Source organism: Mustela nigripes, chromosome 9 (assembly GCF_022355385.1).
Source record: "Mustela nigripes isolate SB6536 chromosome 9, MUSNIG.SB6536, whole genome shotgun sequence".
Classification (NCBI taxonomy): domain Eukaryota; kingdom Metazoa; phylum Chordata; class Mammalia; order Carnivora; family Mustelidae; genus Mustela; species Mustela nigripes.
The window spans coordinates 85,066,470-85,086,263 of NC_081565.1; the positions used below are offsets into that span (position 1 = coordinate 85,066,470).

Consider the following 19,794-nt stretch of genomic DNA (forward strand, 5'->3'; position numbering starts at 1 on the left):
TCAAGAAGTTGAAAAATAGAGCTACCCAATGGTCCAGCAATCACACTACTGGATATTTACCCCAAAGTTACAAATGTAGTAACCCAAAGGGGCACCTGGGCCCCAATCTTTATAGCAGCAATGTCCACAACAGCCAAACTGGAAAGAGCCAAGACGTCCATCAAGAGATAAATGGATAAAGAAAATATGGTATAGGGATGCCTGGGTGGCTCAGTTGGTTGGACGACTGCCTTCGGCTCAGGTCATGATCCCGGGGTCCCGGGATCGAGTCCCACATCGGGCTCCCAGCTGCATGGGGAGTCTGCTTCTCCCTCTGACCTTCTCCTCGCTCATGCTCTCTCTCACTGTCTCTCTCTCTCAAATAAATAAATAAAATCTTTAAAAAAAAAAAGAAAAAGAAAACATGGTATATACATATACAATGGAATACTACTCAGCCATCAAAAAAATTAAATCTTGCCATTTGCAATGACGTGGAAAGAACTAGAGTATATTATGCTAAGCGAAGTAAGTCAGAGAAAGACAATTATCATGTGGTCTCATTCATATGTAGAGTATAGGAAACAGCACAGAGGATCATAGGGGAAGGGAGAGAAAACTGAATGGGAAGTCATTAGAGAGGGAGAAACCAGGAGAGACTCTTAACCATAGGAAACAACCTGAGGGCTGCTAGAGGGAAGGAAGGTGGAGGGAGGGGGCCGCTGGGGGATGGACATTAAGGAAGGCACTGAGGTAACCATTACTGGGTGTTATATAAGACTGAGGAATCCCTGACCTCTACCTCTGAAATGAGTAATACATTATATGTTAATTAATTGAATTTAAATTTAAAAAATAGGAAAAAAAAGAAATCTGTCTTAGAGTAGAGATAAGATTATGATCAGGATTATGTTTGGAGGATCTCTTCATTTTTGTAGCTCAGTCTACCACCTCTTTGACATGGTGCTTAGGATTCATACATGCAAATGTTCATTCATTCATTCACTCATTCATTCCAAAAAAAAAAGGCATACAAACCTCTTGTGTTCCCAGAACCGGTACAGAACAACAAATAACACAGTGACTGCCCTTTGGAGTTTATAGTCCAAAGGATTATAAAAGTCTGTTTGCAAATAATTAAAATGCAACACGGCATGTGCAGGAAACACAGTCATTAATCATGCCTCCCCAGGGCAAAGGCAGGTGACAAAGGGTGTTTGAGCGAAGTCTTTAAGGATAAATAGGAGTTCAGTAAAGGAGAAAGACAATCCAGAAAAAAACAAACCATATGTCAATCAGCCTCTGGAAGTCCTTAGATACCATGCCAAGTGGACATGATTGTAGGAAACTTAAGGTAACTTTGAATAAATATTTGCTGGATACCCAATGAATGCTTTCTCCCATTTGTGTGGTTCTAGAATCTTACACCACATGGGGAATCACTTCCTTTTATCTACTTACATTTGGGGTAAAACCCAAATTTTGGAACCCGTTTTCTGGCTCCACAGTATTCACCGGCACAACCCACAGGCACTAGCAAAAACTCATGAAATGAAGTGGTCGTTCTGAGATGGGAAGAGACATGTGATGTGCACGAAGTAGGAAAAGGAGCATCTAGCCCAGAAGATTAGGTGCAGTCCTCTAAGGAAGAGCAATGTAACTCGTGTCACCTTTCTATGGGTAAGTTTTCTTGTCTGGGTGTCTGTTTTAATGTGGGAAGAGTTTGTTTTCAAATTTGTTGAGCTGTCAGTAAAATCACTAATTTTCATCAACAGTACAATATGCAAGAAATCTAAGCCTCTGCTAATCTCCTGAGGTCAGCATTATTTTTTCACACCAATGCTTTGACCCCCAAACCTGCCCTTTTAAGAAGAAAATCTAGGATCAGTCATTTGACACGCGCCCACGCCGCTGGTCTCGCCACACACTCATACATAGTGTCCAAGTGCCTCAAAGGCTTTTTTTTTTTTTTTTTTTTTTTTTGACAATGGAAAGACTTATAAGTCTTTTACTTCCTAGGTCCCAGGCTTCAGCCAGGTCTACACAGTATGCCACTGAACCCCGGTCCCATCCCGTCCAGGGGATTCTTGGTGATCCCTGTGGAGATGTTCTTGTTTTGACATTTCAGGGGGTTCCACAGTGGGGTCTGCTCCCATGCCTGAGCTGGGGCTCCCCATATCATAGCCCTATAACCAGACCCAGAACAACTGCCAGCTGTAGCCCCCAAATCTGATAGAACCAATCTGTCTTGGCCTCCATGTTGAGCTCCTTGGGCTAAATAACCTACCCAAGTTTACACAGCTAGAGAGAGCACATGCGGTTTAGAGGCAAAGTCAAGTTTACAGGTAAAGCCAAGACTTCTGGGAATGTCTTACTTTCCCCAGGAAGTTCCTCGCCTCAGGTGAGAAGTCTCTGTTGGTTTAAGGGCTTGAGAAATGGGACATAGGTTTTGTGAGATACCTGAGCTTTCGGGATTATCAGCACTCGATGACTGAGAACCTCATATCATGTCCAGCAGATCTCTCAAAGGAAGGATTCCTTGAGTCTGCGTGGCTAGACTCCTGCTTCATTTGGTGACTTGGAGCACATGATCTTTCATCTGAAGGCATTCTGGATGTGTCTTCCTGTGCTTTACGCAAAGCCCCGTGTCTGACCCAGTGGCCATCTGGCATTGCGCAGGGAGAGCCTTTTCCATGCCACATTTGGTCAATCGAAATACGAACTCGATACAAACATGAGGGAGGAACAGTTTTCAAATATGACCTCAAGATTTCAGAATGCAACACTTCAGGATAAAAAGGCTCAGGAAACGGGGTATCTGGGTGGCTCAGTGGGTTAAGACTTTGCCTTCAGCTCAGGTCATGATCTCAGGGTCCTGAGATCGAGCCCCGCATCAGATTCTCTGCTCAGCAGGGAGCCTGCTTCTCCCTCTCTCTCTGCCTGCCTGTCTGCCTATCTAAAAAAAAAAAAAAAAAAAAAAAGTCTCAAAATGTGAGACATACAGCATATAAACCCACGTTTTTGTCCTTCATCCATGCATATTAACACCCACTATAATCATACCAATAACCCTAGTACGACATACCCTTCAAATTATGTGATATATATAATAGAACTCGCCATCAAAACGGATAATGAAATAATAAACATAAATTTTGACATGAACACACTTCCTCTCATCCGAAAAAGATCTTTTAAGAACGATAAAAATAAACGTCTTTCCGAAGTGGGCTGCTGATCTCAAGTCCCTGCCAACGTTTCATCACATCCCCTCTCCTCACTTTTAACTTGACCCTTGACCCTCTTTGCCCCCGGGGGTGTGGTCTTCTCCGCCAAGTGGGCGCACGTGCCCCAAAGAAGGCAAAGCGAGTGCAAAGCGTGGAAGGCCGGGCTGGGGGGCACCAGTTCCCCGGGCTTGGCTCTGCGTCAGAAATGTCACCCCCTTCCAGGCTTCCATTCGCTCGTTGGCAAATGGAGCGGGTGGCGGAGGCAGGGCATCAGGTGACCTCTGTCTTTCCGCCCCTGCCATTTCAGAAGTCTGGCGAGCTGAGATGCTCGGCGCCAGCCTCCTCCCCACGCTGAGGCCCACTCAGAGGCCCCGACCCAAGGTCCTGCGTTTCCCCCCGGGATTGCTCACGTCCACAGAAGCCCCTCCAAGCCCAGCCGAGAGAGAAGCCCGGCCACCCACAGGGCTTGAAGGGAACATTAGAAACAGATCATATTTTTCATTTCAAAATATGTATTCCGTTGTTGTTGTTTTTAGAAATAAAGGCGTTCTCTAGTCTGTGGTGATTCAAAAAGGCGGGGGGGGGGGGGTGTGGACACATGAACAATTCAAGAGGCGAGTGTGCCCATCTCGGAGATGGGGCCGCCGCGGCCGGCTCGCTCCAGAGAGGCCGACGCACACCGTGCTCGGGCCGCGGGCCGCCCCGTGTCCACGTCCACACCGCCGGATCTGTTCCCTGACCGCGACCTCGGCAGCTTCCCTTCGGGGTGCTACAAGAAGCCCCTTGGCATCCCCGCTTTTCCAACAGGGCGTGTGCGTGGACACCCCGCGCCCGCTCCCCGCGGCCTCCTCTCCCGCAGGAACAAATCCCCGTCGCGTCCCCCGCGGCCAGCACGCGGCCCGCCGGCCCCCCGGGGCTCCACGCGGGTCACCCGCAGCCGGTCCCGCGCGGGCGGACTTGCCGCCGCAGAGAACAGGGTCGCGGCGGGACTCCGGGGCTCCGAGTCTGTGGTGCCCTCCAGGCCCCGATGTTCAGTGTGGGCCCCCGGGGAGGGCCGACCTGGCCTGCCGGACCCTCCCGTGGACGCGCGGTTCCGAGAGGAGGGCACAGACCTCCCGGCCCGACCCCTCGTGCTCCTGCGTCAGACCCGGGCGGCGAAGGGGTGCGGGGGCACAGCCCAGACGGAACGTGCACGGGACACATCTCTGAACCTGTCGCGAGGGAGCCCCGACGCCAGATCTGCTGGAGGCGCAGGGACGTGTCCAGCCCCTAACGCGCGGGTCATGGACGTGAAACGGGCACCGCGGGGCGGGCCGGGGACCCCCTGCCTCACTCGGGCGGGAGGAGCGCCGGGTCGCCGGCGGGGAAGTCTGCGGCTCCAGCGCCTTTCAATGCAGTGCTTACTTTATTCACCAGGGGTCATCAAAGGTCTGGATTTTCTTTGTCTACTTGTTGATCTGTGCGTCCTCTGCACACGCAGGCACCCCTCAGGTCTTCAGGAAATGCCACTTTGCTGCTCCCTCTCCCCACCGCTCCCCACCGGCCCGACCACCGAGCTCCCAGCCAGCTCCTCCTTCTAGACCTCTACCAGCAGCGACAGACAGTGGGGGGGACGTCCCCGGGAAGCAGGGCAGAGATGCCCTTCGTAACTAGAGAAAGAGGAAATGTAGTATTGGCTTTTTTTTTTTTTTTTTTTTTTTTTTTTAAATAATCACTGCTTTGCTTCCATTTTTCAACGTTGAAAAGGAAAGGTAAGACTGACCCACCTCCTGTTTTCCAGAAGCATGAACTGAACCGTGTGCTTGGAAGGCGATGAATCACGACTCCCCCACCTGTTCGATTGTGCTTGGGAGCTATGTTCCTCGATGGCCAGAATGGGTCACTCAGGATTCCCTGAGACCTTTTCAGTCCCCATGAACAACTAACTAAGGGAAGGCTTCCAAGGAGATTCTGGCACCAGGACAGGGGACGAGGACCGCACAGGTCTTGGTGGGCCTGGGGATGGCTCGACTGAATGTGTCCTTTTGAGAGGCTCAAACTGTTTATCCTAGTTTTCCTGGGATGACACCCTTAAATGTCTTTAGCACAAAGCCAATTTGATTCTTTCTTACCTGTGTCCTCTGAATAAGCCAAACTGTATCACTGAGAAGCTCTAAAGTGAGGCAGGCATCAGCCACAATGAGGTGTGGATTTGGCTTCTAGAATTCTCCCCCAGGGCTGTGCAGCTCCTACTTCAGAATCAAGTCTACTTGCCTTTCCTCCTGCTCCCAAACAGGCAGAAAACCAGTCTTGTTATTCAAGTGGGAATGTTTCATCTGTTTTCTTTTTATGCTTTATTTTAATGCAAGAGTAGGGGGAACTTGGGGGCATTGAGCATCTGCCTTCAGCTTAGGTCACGATCCTAGAGTCCTGGGATCAAGCCCCACATCGGGCTCCCTAGTCACCGGGGAGTCTCCTTCTCCCTCTGCCTGCTACTGCCCCTGCTTGTGCTCTCTCTTTCTTCGACAAACAAATAAAGAAAATCTTTTTAAAAAATGAAATATTACAGGATCAAAAGTCCTATATATATGCATCCTAAATATACGAGGTAATAGCATTGAAAGAGGCAATCAAGGGGCACCTGGGTTGGCTCAGTCCATTGAGCACCTGCTCTCTGCTCTGGTCATGATCTCAGGGTCATGGGATCGAGTCAGGTTCCCTGGGAGCCTGCTCGTCCCTCTCCCTCTGTACCTCACCCAACCTCTGCTCGAGTTCTCGCCTTCTGTCTCTCTCTCAAATAAATAAAATCTTTAAAAAAGAGAAAGAAAGAAAGAAAGAGGCACTCAAGACCATGGAATGAAGAAGGGGTCACGTGTGGGAGGGCGCACGGTTGCGGACGCGAGCTCTGAGCAGCCTGAGGGGACCCAGACCACAAGGTTGCACTCGGGACCCTCAACTATCCGGGCTGCTGGCTGTCTTCTTATGGGCTTGTCAATGACGCAATAAAAAGACTGTGGGGCAGATGGTGTCAATTGACACAGTGGTGTCAACTAAAGACAATGACTTCCTAAGTCTTGTCAGAAGAGAGTTGACAGCCGACACGAGTTGAGGGAACCTGGCTTGGCACAGCCCACCGAGAATCCAGGAGCTTTGGAAACCCTCACGCCCGCCCGTCTGCAACACACATTTTGCCAAAATGTCCAATGCCACTCTGCCTGGTTTTTAAGTTACAAAACCACTACCTATGACCTCTTAATTTCTGACAGAATATGGATTTACGATCATGAAGAAGAGGGGCGGGGAGGGGGATAGAGGCCCAAGGCAAGGCCAGTTGCTGTGTATTTTCTCTTGACACAAAGTCTAGCTTAAGAGATTAACTAGAAAACCCTCAAGGAGCAGGACTGGTGCCCTGGCCCCTCTGTTTTATGTGGACTCCTACAATGCAACACCAACTCCTGCAAAAGTGCAGCTTTTCCTGGCGTCCTCCCAGGAAATAGCAGGGACGGTTATTTCAAAGTGACATTTATATTGTCGACGGGGAGCTGATGGCTGAAGGGGGAGATAGTGATCAAGGGATTTAATCCCAGGACCAAGGGGAGGCAGGTGTCTGTGAAAAAGATAAGAGAGCCCAGAGCTGCCCATGGCCTCTTATATTTAGACAAAGGAAAAATACCATGAGCACAGAAGGCTTCACCAGTGTGTGTGTGTGTGTGTGTGTGTGTGTGTGTGTGTGTGTGAGAGAGAGAGAGAGAGAGAGAGAGAGGAATAAAAAACTAAAAACTACTAACTTTGTCCAATACTTCTTATTTGTGCCTCCATCATGCCCTCCAATGACGGCTGATTTCCTTGTCCTCAGACACAGTAGTGATGTCCCCTTCTCACCAGCCCCAGAAAATTATCAGTCGGTCAACAAGTATTTTGCAGAGCCCCACAGGTCACAGACACTATGCGGCAAGCCCACAAAGTCTATCCCATTCCAGAGGTCTACCTACCTCTCGTGGTGACCCAAGTGGTTGTTTACTTGTTTGCTTTTGTTTTCGAGCGTGCCCTCAGGCTCTCTTGCCAGAGAGCTCTTGCACAGGCTGGATGACCAGCTTGCGGGGACACTGGAGAGGGGACTCCGGAAATAAATAGAGGCTGCATTGGATAATCGCGAGGGCCCTTCTGCTCAAACACCTCAGACTCCACATCAGATGCGAATCACCGACCAACAGCCTGCGGAGTGCGTTCCTACTCAGCGGTAACTCCGAGAGCAAATGACAGAATAGGACTGCCTTGCTTGATGTCATTTTACCTCATGTGGGAGCTGAGGCTGTCTTCCTCCCTGCCCGGTCTCCACACATTGCCGATCCATGCCCCACATCATCGTAGTCCAAAGTGATGAGTAAAAATGCACTTCAGGAATCAATAATAGATTCCCAGCAAATATCAGAGGGTATATTAGACAGAATTCTGAGGGGTATACAGAAAAACCCCCAGGTGAAATAGTTTTAATAGAATAATTATGTATCCGTTGTGTAAAGAAATTTGACAATAGACATTTTGAGACTGGTGTAGGAGATCTGTGATCATGTTAGGGGCCAAGAGGTCTAACTTTGTATCCCATCACCCTCAGTATGTGTCTTCAACTCATGGTGCAAAATGGCTGCTGGAGCTCCTGCTCTCGTCCCAGACAGCTGAATGGAAGCAAAAAAGAAAAAGCATACCTCTTGCCTTTTATGCAGCTTTACTGGAACTCCCAGAAAACGTTTTCACTATATCTCATACACCAGATATAGACTCAAAGAAGGCAGGAAAACATATGTACGTGGACAGCACTGGCCCAGGCTTCTGTGACTGTGGGAAGAAAAAAGAATAGTTATCAGAAAGCAGTTGTCAGTTTGTCCTGAAAAGAGTTTAGGTACTGTACAAAACAATGTAATATTATTTATTGTCTTGGTTGCTGTTTTCCTTAATATTTTAAAGTGAATTCACATATACCAGAGATCCAAGCTTCCAAAATAAATGGTGGGGGAAGAAGTTTCAAGTGCAATTTTACCTTGAGAAATGAAACTAAAATTCTGAAACTATATTTAACTTTATACTTATAAGATTTAGATTATAATATCAATTGTTTCTTTCTTTTCCCCCAAAGCAGAGCAAATGCTGATTATTTCATCTGATGTTATTAATTTTTTTTTTAAGATTTTATTTATCTACTTGACAGTGACGGAGAGCACAAGCAGAGGGAGCAGCAGGCAGGCTCCCTGCTGAGCAAGGAGCCTGACATAGGACATGATCCCAGGACCCTGGGATCAAGACCTGAGCCAAAGGCAGACGCTCAACCCACTGAGCCACCCAGGTGCCCCTTATCTGATGTCATTTTAATGAGAAAATAATTTGATAACAATAGGGTACTGTCCGTTTCCATGTCTTTTCTGCATGATCGTGGAGAGAATCTCTGTGTGAAAATACATACGCCGCTTTTACCAAGAGTTTCTTTTTAGCTTTTGATATTCAAGCCATTCTCTGGAAGAGCCTATCTTAGCATCCAAATTCCAGATGTTCACTTTGAAATTTTCACGGGTGGCCTTCTGCCAGTCCCTCATCTGTCAGGGACTTGGAGTGACATGATTACGTTTTCAACCTCACTTTAATTAACTTCATGAGATCTTGCCCTGTTGCAAGGTCTCCAAGCTCTATTTACAACGGATGCTTATTACCGGAGACACTCACAAGGTACAACCTGCTAGAGAGTCAGGTACAGATATTTCGGTGGGGGAGGGCAGAAACAGACCCTCCTCTTCAGCGGGGAGAGATGTCTGGGTGAGTGTTAAAATTCTAAGTGGACAGTTCATTGGTAAATATTTTTGCATTATGAAGACTTTTGTTTCCACTGACAAGCTGATGAAGACAGGAGTTTAGATAACAGAGCTGCGGATAATGAGGACTTTTTTTTTTTTTTTAAACTATGTGTTGTACTTCAGTTAGGAAGTCAGTTAGAAAACATTACATATATATACATACATATACATATATATACACATACATATATAGAAGTGTTTTGCATGTGATCTCGTGTAATGTTCACAGCCTATAGCATAAAGTCTTAATTCCCATTTACAAATCAGAAAACTTGGGGCGCCTGGGTGGCTCAGTGGGTTAAGCCTCTGCCTTTGGCTCAGGTCATGATCCCAGGGTCCTGGGACCAAGCCCCACATCGGGCTCCCTGCTCAGCTGAGCATCTGCTTCTTCCTCTCCCTGCACTCCTCCACCTGACTTGTGCTCTCTCTCAAATTAATAAAATCTTATAAAAAAATTATAAAACTTAGCAAATCTAAGTAAATTCTAAGTCCAGGACTGTCTTCCTCCAAGGCCTATGCTCTTTAGTCTAGAAATACATTCTGCTTTGAGATTCTGATCACCTTGCTTTTGAAGATTCCCGCTGTTGACGGAAAGGACAGGCAGGACAGAATGTTTCTTTCTGGGTAGCTTCACAGAAATCAGGCTTAGAACTTGGAAGGCAGGAGGCCTTTATATCTTTATGGGCTTTGCAGCCCCGTGCATATAAATTAGGGTGTTTTCAGCTGCAAAAAAACAAACTCTTGCTGAAATTGACTTTGAGAGCAGCGATGATCAAAGTAGGATCCCCAGGCCCAAAGAGTCAGCAGAACCTGGGACCTTGTTAGAAATCAGAAATACAGATTCTCACTTCTACCCTGGGATACCCTAAATCCAAAACCCTGGGGGTGGGCCCCAGTGATCCGTGTTTTAACAAACCCTCCGGGAGATTCCACTGAATGTTCGCGTGGGAGGGCTATAGTTGTGGCCAATAAAGACATGAATTTGCTCACTGAGCTGGATGTACTTCAGGAGCCACAGGACTGGCCGGTTCTCGTTCTCCGGGATACTCTCCCTTCCCTCCTTCACCCGAGGGCCACACCACCCAGAGGCAGACGCTGAGCCACCTCCTCTTTTGTCTTTTTCCAAGAGTGCAAACGGGGAGCATTTCTAAACGTCCTCCCGACGGGCTTGCCCTCATCTTTCAAAGGCTAGAATTCTGTCCCCTGACCAAATCTTCAGCCCATTATTGCTAAGTTGAATGGGGCCAACAGGACTGGATGAAACTAAGCCAGACCCACTCCCTGCCCCATGGCCATAACAAGCAGGAATCATCCTGGAATAAAGATGAGGTTCTTGGGGCGCCTTGGTGGCACATTGGGTTAAGCCTCCGACTCTTGTTTTCGGCTCAGGTCTGATCTCAGGGTCATGAGATGGAGCCCCAAGTTGGGCTCTCCATGCTCAGCATGATGTCTGCTTGGGCTTCTGTCTCCCTCTCCTTCTACCCCTCCCCCCATCTCTCTCCCAAATAAATACATTTTTTTTTTAAAAAATGAGGTTCTTATTGGCGAGGGAGAGCAGAGCAAGGAGGTAGCATGTGGGGTACCATTTGGTTAACTCACCGCAGCAATTTCTTAGCTACTAAGGACTTCAACCTGGAATCTGTAACTTTGTTTCAATAATCTGATCATTCTAAATCGTTAGACTTTTTAAAATTTCAGGTCAAAAGCGGCCACCTAGAGATCACGTTTTTCAGTTTTGTTGACTAGAGGCTGACATTTAGAATCAGCTGGGCATCATAATCTACTCAACCCATCAGTCCTTTACTAATACCAGTTAGAGATCTGTTTCACCCATGTTAGCAGAATGTTTTATATTTTTATACCGGAGCTCTGAGATCGTTATAATTGAGAGGACACCAAATGATGATTAAAATAGGTATTTTCCTTCCACAGTCTTTGAACATCTTCAAATGACAGGTGTTTCTTAAGAAAGGCAATTCTACTCATTGCGCTCTTTTCTACAGCAAGAATAAATTTTAAGTAATGACTTTTTAAAAGCGGAAATCTGAAATGATGAGCAGCCTGCTTTGATCCCTGCGCTTTGCTGAACAACACACGCGGTTGTCGGAGGCAGGTAGGAGCCCCACAAACATTTCATTTCTGCTCGATTCACAGATGAAGCTATCAGTCGGGACGATGGGTAATTATTACCACATCCTCGACTCAATCACACATGAGCCGCGACGCTCTGCAGTCGTTCAGCCCGAACATGGAGGTGATCTCAGCAGCCGTGGTAAACCAGCTCCTACCCAGAACCGTCTAACAACATGCACACAGCCTGCGTTTCATTGTTGCTCTCGACCTCAGCCCTCCCCGGCCCTCCCATTGCTGGAGTTTTTCAATTAAGTGCTTTTCTCATTTATATTCCGCCTCTGATCAAACACCAAAAAATGTGGATTAGTCACATTCCTACATAAATTTAAACATTATGTAACAAGTATCCCAGCAGCGTGGAAGGGACCCTCAATGGAGCAAAAAGCCCCGGGCTGGCCCTCAGTGGCTCCGAAGCTGCCCCTCTGCCACCGACCTGCCTCGGGGTGATTCGGTCCCACCTCTGGACCCTCGGTCTCAGCCAGGAAGTGGGAGATGGTCTCCAGATCCCCTGTCAGTTCTACCGTCCAGCTGGAGAAAGAAAGATCCGAGGAGAGGTAGCTTGGGGCGGTAGGAGAAAACCTTGGGTTCAAATCTCAGCTGGGCTACTTATTAACTGTGTGCCCTTGGGCGAATTATTTAAAATCTCTGAGAGAGTTTTCTCATGGGTAGAACAGAGATAACATCAGCCCCCACTTCTCCGGCTGTTATGACACATTGAGAAAAATATGTTGGACGTGGCTGGCATTGTTGATGCCGTTGTGCTCGTCACTATTACGATTTAAAGGGAAAGGAAGAATGCCACCTTGTGTTTTCTCCCTATTCTTCCCTACTAAGATTCCTGCACCCACATCCCCTACTCACAAAAGACAACAACAAACCAACCAACGGAGCAACCCACAAAAATCCCAACCAGAAAACAGGTGGAGTCAACATGGCCCCTTTCTTCCCACCACACATTTGTTAACCCCTTACTGTCCAAACACTGACACTTTAGATTGATACGATGTTACATGTCCATTACATCGCAGCAAAACTGGAAAAAAGAAAAGTCTGGTTGTGTCAGAGCATGCCTTGAAATGCTATGCCTCCAAGAAAAATCTGGAAAAGGCACTATCGGTTCCATTTAAAAACAAACAAACAAAAACAACAGGAGAAAGAAATTGACAGCTGGGCGTTTTCTTCTCTGCCCTCTACCTGAAGGTGCTTCAGCATCACCTGTGGGGCTGATTACACTTCAGACTGGTGTGTCCTTGGCTTCCAAGTCTCTGGTTCAGGAGGCCTGAGAACCTGCATTTCTTACCCAGTCTCAGGGGCTGCTGGTCTGCGGACCACACTCTGAGAACCACGGAACTGGTCCACGCCAGGCTGCTCCTCAGACTTTGCCAAGTTTGTGAACGAATACAAGTTTCTAGCCCTAACCCGGAGGGTCTCACTCAGTAGGGCTGGGCTAGGTCTTAGGAATCTTTGCTCAGCTTTGAGGAAGCTGCTCTAGTGGGTTCCAGGTCTGCAAACACATTTCCCAAACTCTCCTGGTGGCTTTGTTGACGTGGCACTTTTCTCCAAAGATCCTTCACCCTCTGGGCCTCTCATCCAGGTCCACTGTTCACTTGGCATCATTCACCCCAACTTTTTTGATTTGTAGACAGCTGCGATTTCTCCTTGTTTTGATCTCTGCTGTTAATGCCTCCTAATATTGTGTTTCTGCCTTGCAAGACATTTATCTTTCTACTTCTCATACACGTGTTGTTCATTTCTCCTCACCCCAATTCCTCTCCCCAACAGGACCAAAATTTCTTGGTCCTTCGGGGCAATGACTGTGTCCTATTCAAAGCACACCCAGGCACAAAGCCTTGCACATATGAGGGATTGAAACAAAGATGTTGAAACAAGCGGATCACCTAAGGCAGTCAGTTGCCGCCACCTCCACTACCATTATCATGGACCCCTATTCCCACCCCGCCCAATGTTTCAGTAGTAATAGCTAACATTTATTAAGCTGATTTTATGGACTGTTCCAAGCACTCAGTCTGCATCAAATCATGTAATTCATTTGATTAGCTCAAGGCATCTTGCAATCATGGTCATTTCGTTCCCCTTTAAACACGCCTTGGAAGGTCTGAGCACCACAGCCAGCTCTAGCAGGTGAGCAACACGGAAGGGACCAATGAAAGATGAATGAGGCGAAGCCAGAAGTCCTAGTGCGACACAGAGGCTATGTCCCTCTGCTGTGTGGGAGGAAATCCTACCTTTCCACAGCACTGATTCCCCCCCCCGAACACGGTCTGCACAGACGACCAGGCTGATGGCCACGTGCCTTGATTTGGGTATAAAGAGGAGCATGGGGCCGAGATCCTACATCAAGTACAAGGAGATATGAGCCAACACCATTAATTTTGATATATGTGAATCACGGAACATTGATGGGCCTTATTTCCTTATAGGCAAAAATGAAAATAATAGGATCCCTTATTGTGATGATCCAGCGAAACGGTATCATTGGAAAGAGCCATTTTGTCAGTTACTTCACGAAACTGGTAGAATTCAGGAGTTGAGGCCCCGTGAAGGCCGGGTTGGGAAGCTCGTAGGGGCTGTGTTTTATCACAGTGATTTTGGACACCAGTGGCCTGAGGGGCACCCAACTGGCCTGAATCAGAGAGGCTGTACAGCCTGCGATGGGCTCAGACAGCCCCGTACAATCGTCTCGCCTCCACCGGAGTTTCTCATGGCAGACTTGTCAGTTCAAGAAGCCAGACATTTGGGTAAGTGAACAACTTGTTCATATTAATTGAAGGATGTATCCTTACTCGGGTTAACATACAAACACCAACTAGTTTTGCACGGTTGGAATGTGCGTGGAGTTTTCCAGATGAAAATTACTGTGTACACGGAGGACATCCAGAATTTAGTTTTGTTCGAAGCGTCTCTGAGGACTGCTTGCCATTTTGAAATTCCTATCCCTGATGCCGGGGTTGTGGTTTGGGTCCCAAATACCACGCGTGTGTTTCAGTCCGTGTTGGCAATCGTAGTATCTTGACATCACAAAGAGCGGAGAACCAACTACCCCCAGTTAATTCTAGTTCAGTCTCTTGTTCTTGTAGTTACATAACCTTTATTTTAAAATGTGAAGAAACTGTGAGGAGGACAAGACTCGTTGAATATTATTTCACTTTCAGACTTACGAATTTTAAGTAGGTGCCAGCATCTGGCGACTCCATGAGTCTCTGGAGTGCCCTTGTACCGAAGCATTTACATGTCAAAACACATATTATTTCATTATCATTTCCTTCTCTCATCATTGGCCTTTCTACGAAGTCAGAGCATTGTATTGATGTTTTTGAAACCGTGCTTGTAGACAAGCTATTTGAGCCATGAATTTAATTCTGGAAGAGTAAAAATGCAGTGGGAAAATGTATGCTTTGTAAAGAGAGCGCGCGGACTGAGTAGGCAGAGGACTGGTGATTGCTATGTGTCCTTGGTTTTGCACAAGAGACTGACTGAAGTAGAATTAACTAGGGGTGGATGGTTCCCCATTCTTTGGGATGTCAAGGCCGTTCTATTAGACAGCTCCCTGCTTGCTTCGTCTGTCCTCTAGTGCGCGTCCGTTAGTTACGGTTTGCGAGAGTCATCATGGGCAGATCAGAGTTTTCTGAGGGGTAAGTCAGCTGTGGGTGTGAGGGGTAATCCTAAGAACAATGGCCGCTGGCACAGCTGGACCCTTAATTTGATACCCACATGTGCATTTGTGCCCGGGGGCCTAATGAGAATGCCAGAGTGCCTTCTGTCAGCGGCTCTGCTAAGTGCCAATTACACCATTTAGTCTAATGCGGTTATATCCTGGGCTGTGTTTAAAATATTATTCTCCTTCTGACCACTTACTGAGAAACCTTTTTTCCCTCACAGGTGTGTCAGTACATCTAAAGGCGCCTGAACATTTGAGGAGAACTGAGAAGGCTTATTAACCAAGAGTCAAGAACGAGACTCAGTTTCCAACCCTAGCCTGTGGGCTAAGGCACTTCCACAAACAACACCTTGTTCCCTCTGGATCTACGTACTTTGAATTATCACCTCAATTTATACTTGAGGAAACAGAAATAAGCAATAAAGGGCCCATGTGGGGCTCATGGATAAGTAGAAAACTGGGGAATCTAACGCACATGGCCTGATCCCAAAGCTGGTGCGCTCTTTCCAAGATATTTTCCTCCTCTGTACCCCCTTTGCCTCACAGATCTACTCAGTTTATCCAGACTGTCTTTGAGGCCCGGGTGTGGGAAGAACACAATAGTGGGTTTGAGCTTGGCTTTGTCTTTGGAGATGCTCCGAGAATTACAGGTAGGCAGATCAATGATAGGAGGAAACTGGGACCGAGAGTCTTGTCGCTGGAGATCTGTAAGGATGGCCGCCATCAGTTCATTCTTCCCTTTCTGGTTGTGCCACCCCTTCCGCCAAGAATGGAAGAGCATTTCCCCTCCCCTGGAATCTAGGCTTTGTTGTGGTCTAGAACATACAGTGGAGTTCAGTATCTAGGACTTCAGATCCTTGACAGCTTCTGTTTTCACTCTTCTGGAGCCCTAAGCTGCTCTGAAAAGAAGTCCCACTACCCTTCTGGAAGGTGAGACGGGGCCATCCTCCAGATATCCCAGCCAGTCCCGCTGACGTACCCGACATGGGATGAAGCCTCTGGGTCTTTCCTAGCTAATACCACACAGAGCAGAGATGGGCCATCTGTGCTGAGCCCTGCTCAAATTCTAGACTAACAGAATAATGAGTTGAGAAAAGTTCTGGCTTTAAACCACCATCCTGGGGGTGGTCTATTACATGGAAATAGACATCAGGGGCAGAAACACCACAGAACAACTTGAAGAGAAGGGAGAGACGCTGGGGGTACTTTAAGCAGGGCTCACAGATGTAGAATTTGAGTTGAACCTTGCAGGGATGAGTGGACCTTTGGGGAAACCTTCTCCACCTTGACCCCCAGAGCACCGGTTCTATTTTGATATCAAAACACAACAAAATGACAAGTTAGTAATACAAGAAAAAGGCTCAAATGACCAGCGTTTTTGCCTTTGAGATGAAGAAGACCGCCCTTCTGCAGCAATCAGAACAAGACCATCAAGGGGTAAAGACCTTATTGCACACACGTGTCGAGAGACACTTCTGCCACATGGCACTCCCAGCTCCACGTCCATTTTCAAGCCTTCCCCTGTGTTGAGATCCAGCCTCTCTTTCTCTTCAAAGATTGCCCCTCAACCTTACCAAGTGACTTTATTTGCAGCCATAAAAACAGGCTAAGATTTTTTCCTCCTAGTTTCTTAATTTTTATGACTTCCAAAGGAAGCATTTTCCAGTGACTTTTTTGTAGTAGGTGCTCTTGAAACGGGTGTGGAATTAAATGGTACTGAGTATGCAATTAATTTTTCATAAAGAACATTTTTTTTTTTTTTTTTGCAAAGGAAGCTATAAAATCCAGTGACTTTTGCTAAACTTCTTCTCCCAATTTCTAATGAGTCAACATGTGTTGAGAAGAAGAAATTAGTCAGAGAAGAACGTCTTCACTTTTGCGAGGGTGACTCAGAGATTCCCCTGTTGTGGTGTTCTGGGCACCTGGCTGGGATGAGTTAGGGGTGAAAGAGAAACTCTTTCTTCACAGACTTGAGAAGAAATGTTAGCAGAGAATCTTTCATACAGAGTTCAGTTGAGTAAAAGCAAATTGTAGCCAGACTTTGGTTCTAGGACTCTGGAAAAATGGAGGACATTGTTTTCCCTCAGCCTGGATATCACCTCAGCTTCTGACTGGGTTGGGCCAAGCCACTGCCCCACTACACAAGACAAAGAGAAGCAAGATAAGCCTTCAGTGTGGCGATCTCACAGAAGACATGGCTGGATAAACACCTGCCTTTAACCAGAATATTCCACACGTGCTATGTTTGAGAAATTATTATGGGCAAACGGAACTAGGGTGAGGAAGGCCCAGAGGAGCAAAGCTCAGCCAGCTTCTGAGGCGTTGATACCTCAGCGGATGGGATAAACACGATGATCATATGACAGTGAGAGCGCGGGGGGGCACGAGGGCATGAATTTGTGGAACACAGTCTGCGAATGGGATTCGCCAGCCTGTACTACCTCCGACTTGAAGTGAGAGAGTTTTTCACTGGAGATGCCTGTTCTCTTTTAATTGAAGTACAGTTGAGACAGAATGTCACGTTAGTTTCAGGGGTACCACACGGTGATTGGATGGGTCTTGTGCCGTGTGATGCTCACGCCATCTGTCACTGTACAACCCGACTGTAATACCATTGATTGTATTCCCTACGCTGCGCCTTTTGTGCTATGACTTACTCGTCCCCTAACCGGAAGCCTGAACCTCCCGCTGCCCTGGTTGGAGATGCTTTTAGACCCCAGCCTGGGAATGGGAACTGAGGGCAGGAGAAAGGAATTCAGGCTACCTTCTCGTGTTTGGACAGCCCCACTTACGTTAGCCATATTTGTGGAACCAAGATGGGAAACTATGATCTCACACATTCGGACAAGACAAAATCTTTGAGGAATGTGTCATGGACTGTATACTTGTGTCCCCCCACCCAAGCCGGTATGTGGAAACCCTAGTCTGGATGTGATGGTATTTGGAGGTGGGGCCTTGGGGGAGGTAATTAGGTCATGAGGGTGGAGCTCTCAGGAATGGGACAAAGCGTGCTTAGGAGAAGAGGCTGGAGAGCTGGCTCTCTCTTCCTGCCATGTGAGGGTCCGGGAAGTCTGCAACTCCGGAATGGGTTCTCACCAGACCCCTGCCATGCTGGCATGCAGAACTAGAACTTTGAGAAGGCAACTTCCTGTTGTTTATAAGCCACGAGGTCTAGAGTGCTTTTTTCTTTTAAGCAGCCCAAACTAAGAGAGTAAAAGACCCAGGGTTAGAGAGTAGCCATAGCATAATGAGGTAGAAACAAAGCCTTCACCCCAAGGCCAAGTTCAGGACCCTTGTCCATCTGTGTGTTACTGCCAATTTTACAAATTGTTCTCTCTCCAGGAATTAATAATATTAGGCAAGGATGTCAGTGTGTTTGAATGGTGCTTTCCCCGCACCCCCAAATCTTAATTATTATTATTTTTAATTGTACTAGTAACTGGAAGGAGCAACATATGGGAGAGCACGAAAGTGGTAAGCAATTATTTTTAAGTTGGATATATTCAAGCCTCACTTCGGCAGGGACCCAACCAGTAAACAGCACTGTGGGAACGCTAACATGGAAACTGGTTTCAGCTTTGTTTATTTCGTATTGAATCAACATTGATGGGGAAGCTGTGTGCGGGGCATCGTGCCTCCTACAGACCTGCTCTCCCATCTGCCTGGTCAACCTTCCCTTGGAGAGAGCCTGCCGGGACAGCGAGCTCCGCAGGTCCCCAACAAAACTCATCTGGCCCCCAACCTGTTCCTCCTCCTGTGTTTCTTATCTCCGTAGATGACATCACCGTCCTCCCAAATGTTCAGGCCCCCGCCTTCCCCACCCTCCCCGCTTCCTCCTCCTCCTCCTCTCTCACTAGTCCCCACGTATCACGTCAGCTGTCAAGTCGGACCAGATTTCCCAGCCGTCCCCTTCTGTCCATTTAATTCTCCCGCAACTTCTCCTCTGATCTGAATGATCCCCATCGTAAATGGGCAGCTTGTCGTTCCCGCCGTCCATCATCTCTTTACTCTTCTTTCCTTTTCCCTTTCCCCGTAGCGGTGTAGCCGCGGGGAGAGAGAAACGCTGTTCTTGGGGATTTGGAGAAGGGAGGGCGAAAAATCAGAGCTGCTGCCGGGGCCTTAGACCACAGCAGAAGAGCGTCATCTGACCCGGGGCCAGCGCAGACAAGGGGCACTTGGTCCCCATCCTCTGGTAAGGCTCCAACATCCTTGTGGACCTAATTCTTTCTCTTCCCCTTCCCAGCTGATCCCTAGGTCACAGCCTATCAGTGACTCTATCATAAAGTTTTAGTCACTCCTCTGATTAAAACCCACAGGGACTCCCTAACAGCTGAAGGTAAATTCTTAAACTTTTGAGCATGACTGAAAAGCCCTTTGCGATCCAGCCTCAATCTGATTTTCTGCCACTTTTTAATTGTCTTCAAAACTATTTGAGGTATCTTCCACCAACATCAGACCTTCAAATAGCTTCTTGACTCTCACACTTCTGTCTTCTGCTCCTCAGCTTTCCTCTCTATTTGGAATGTCCTTTCTCCCCTACTTCTATCTGCCAAACTCCTATTCAAGCTGTGAAGCCCATCTCAATTGCTCCCACCAATAAGAAGGCTGCTTTGCTCCCACCTGTCATTGTCAAGTCGAACGAAGAGTTTCCTCCTCTGTGTGTACCAACCACAACAGCACCAACCACGTGTGTTTGGTGTTTTGCTGGTCTGTGTACCCACCTTTCCCTTTAAATTGAGGGGAGAAACCATGTCTCTCTCTCTCTCTTTTTCAAAAGATTTTATTTACTTATTTATCAGAGAGATAGAGAGAGCGAGCGAGCAGGGAGAGGGAGAACTGAGCAGAGAGCCCAATGCGGGGCTCGATCCCAGGACCCTGAGACCATGACCTGAGCCAAAGGCAGAGGCTCAACCAAGTGAGCCACCCAGGCTTCCCATTCTCCCTTAAAAAAAAA

At 47.4% G+C, this 19,794-nt stretch overlaps 1 protein-coding gene across 6 annotated transcripts in view; it reads right to left on the reverse strand.

The window, feature by feature from the left end:
- The window catches only part of RFX3 (regulatory factor X3), a 444,560-nt gene extending 432,813 nt beyond the window's left edge, over positions 1–11,747 (reverse strand). For 4 of the 6 annotated variants that reach the window (XM_059411948.1, XM_059411946.1, XM_059411949.1 and 1 more), the window contains exons 1-2: positions 11,595–11,747; positions 7,892–8,021 (exon numbers count right to left, since the gene is read on the reverse strand). The gene's annotated coding sequence lies outside the window, so the exon portion shown is untranslated. Of the gene's footprint in view, positions 1–7,177; positions 7,535–7,891; positions 8,022–9,589; positions 9,752–11,594 lie in introns of those variants that run through there. The other 2 variants (XM_059411950.1, XM_059411953.1) reach the window with 2 other exon arrangements.
- Positions 11,748–19,794: the final 8,047 nt, after the last annotated feature.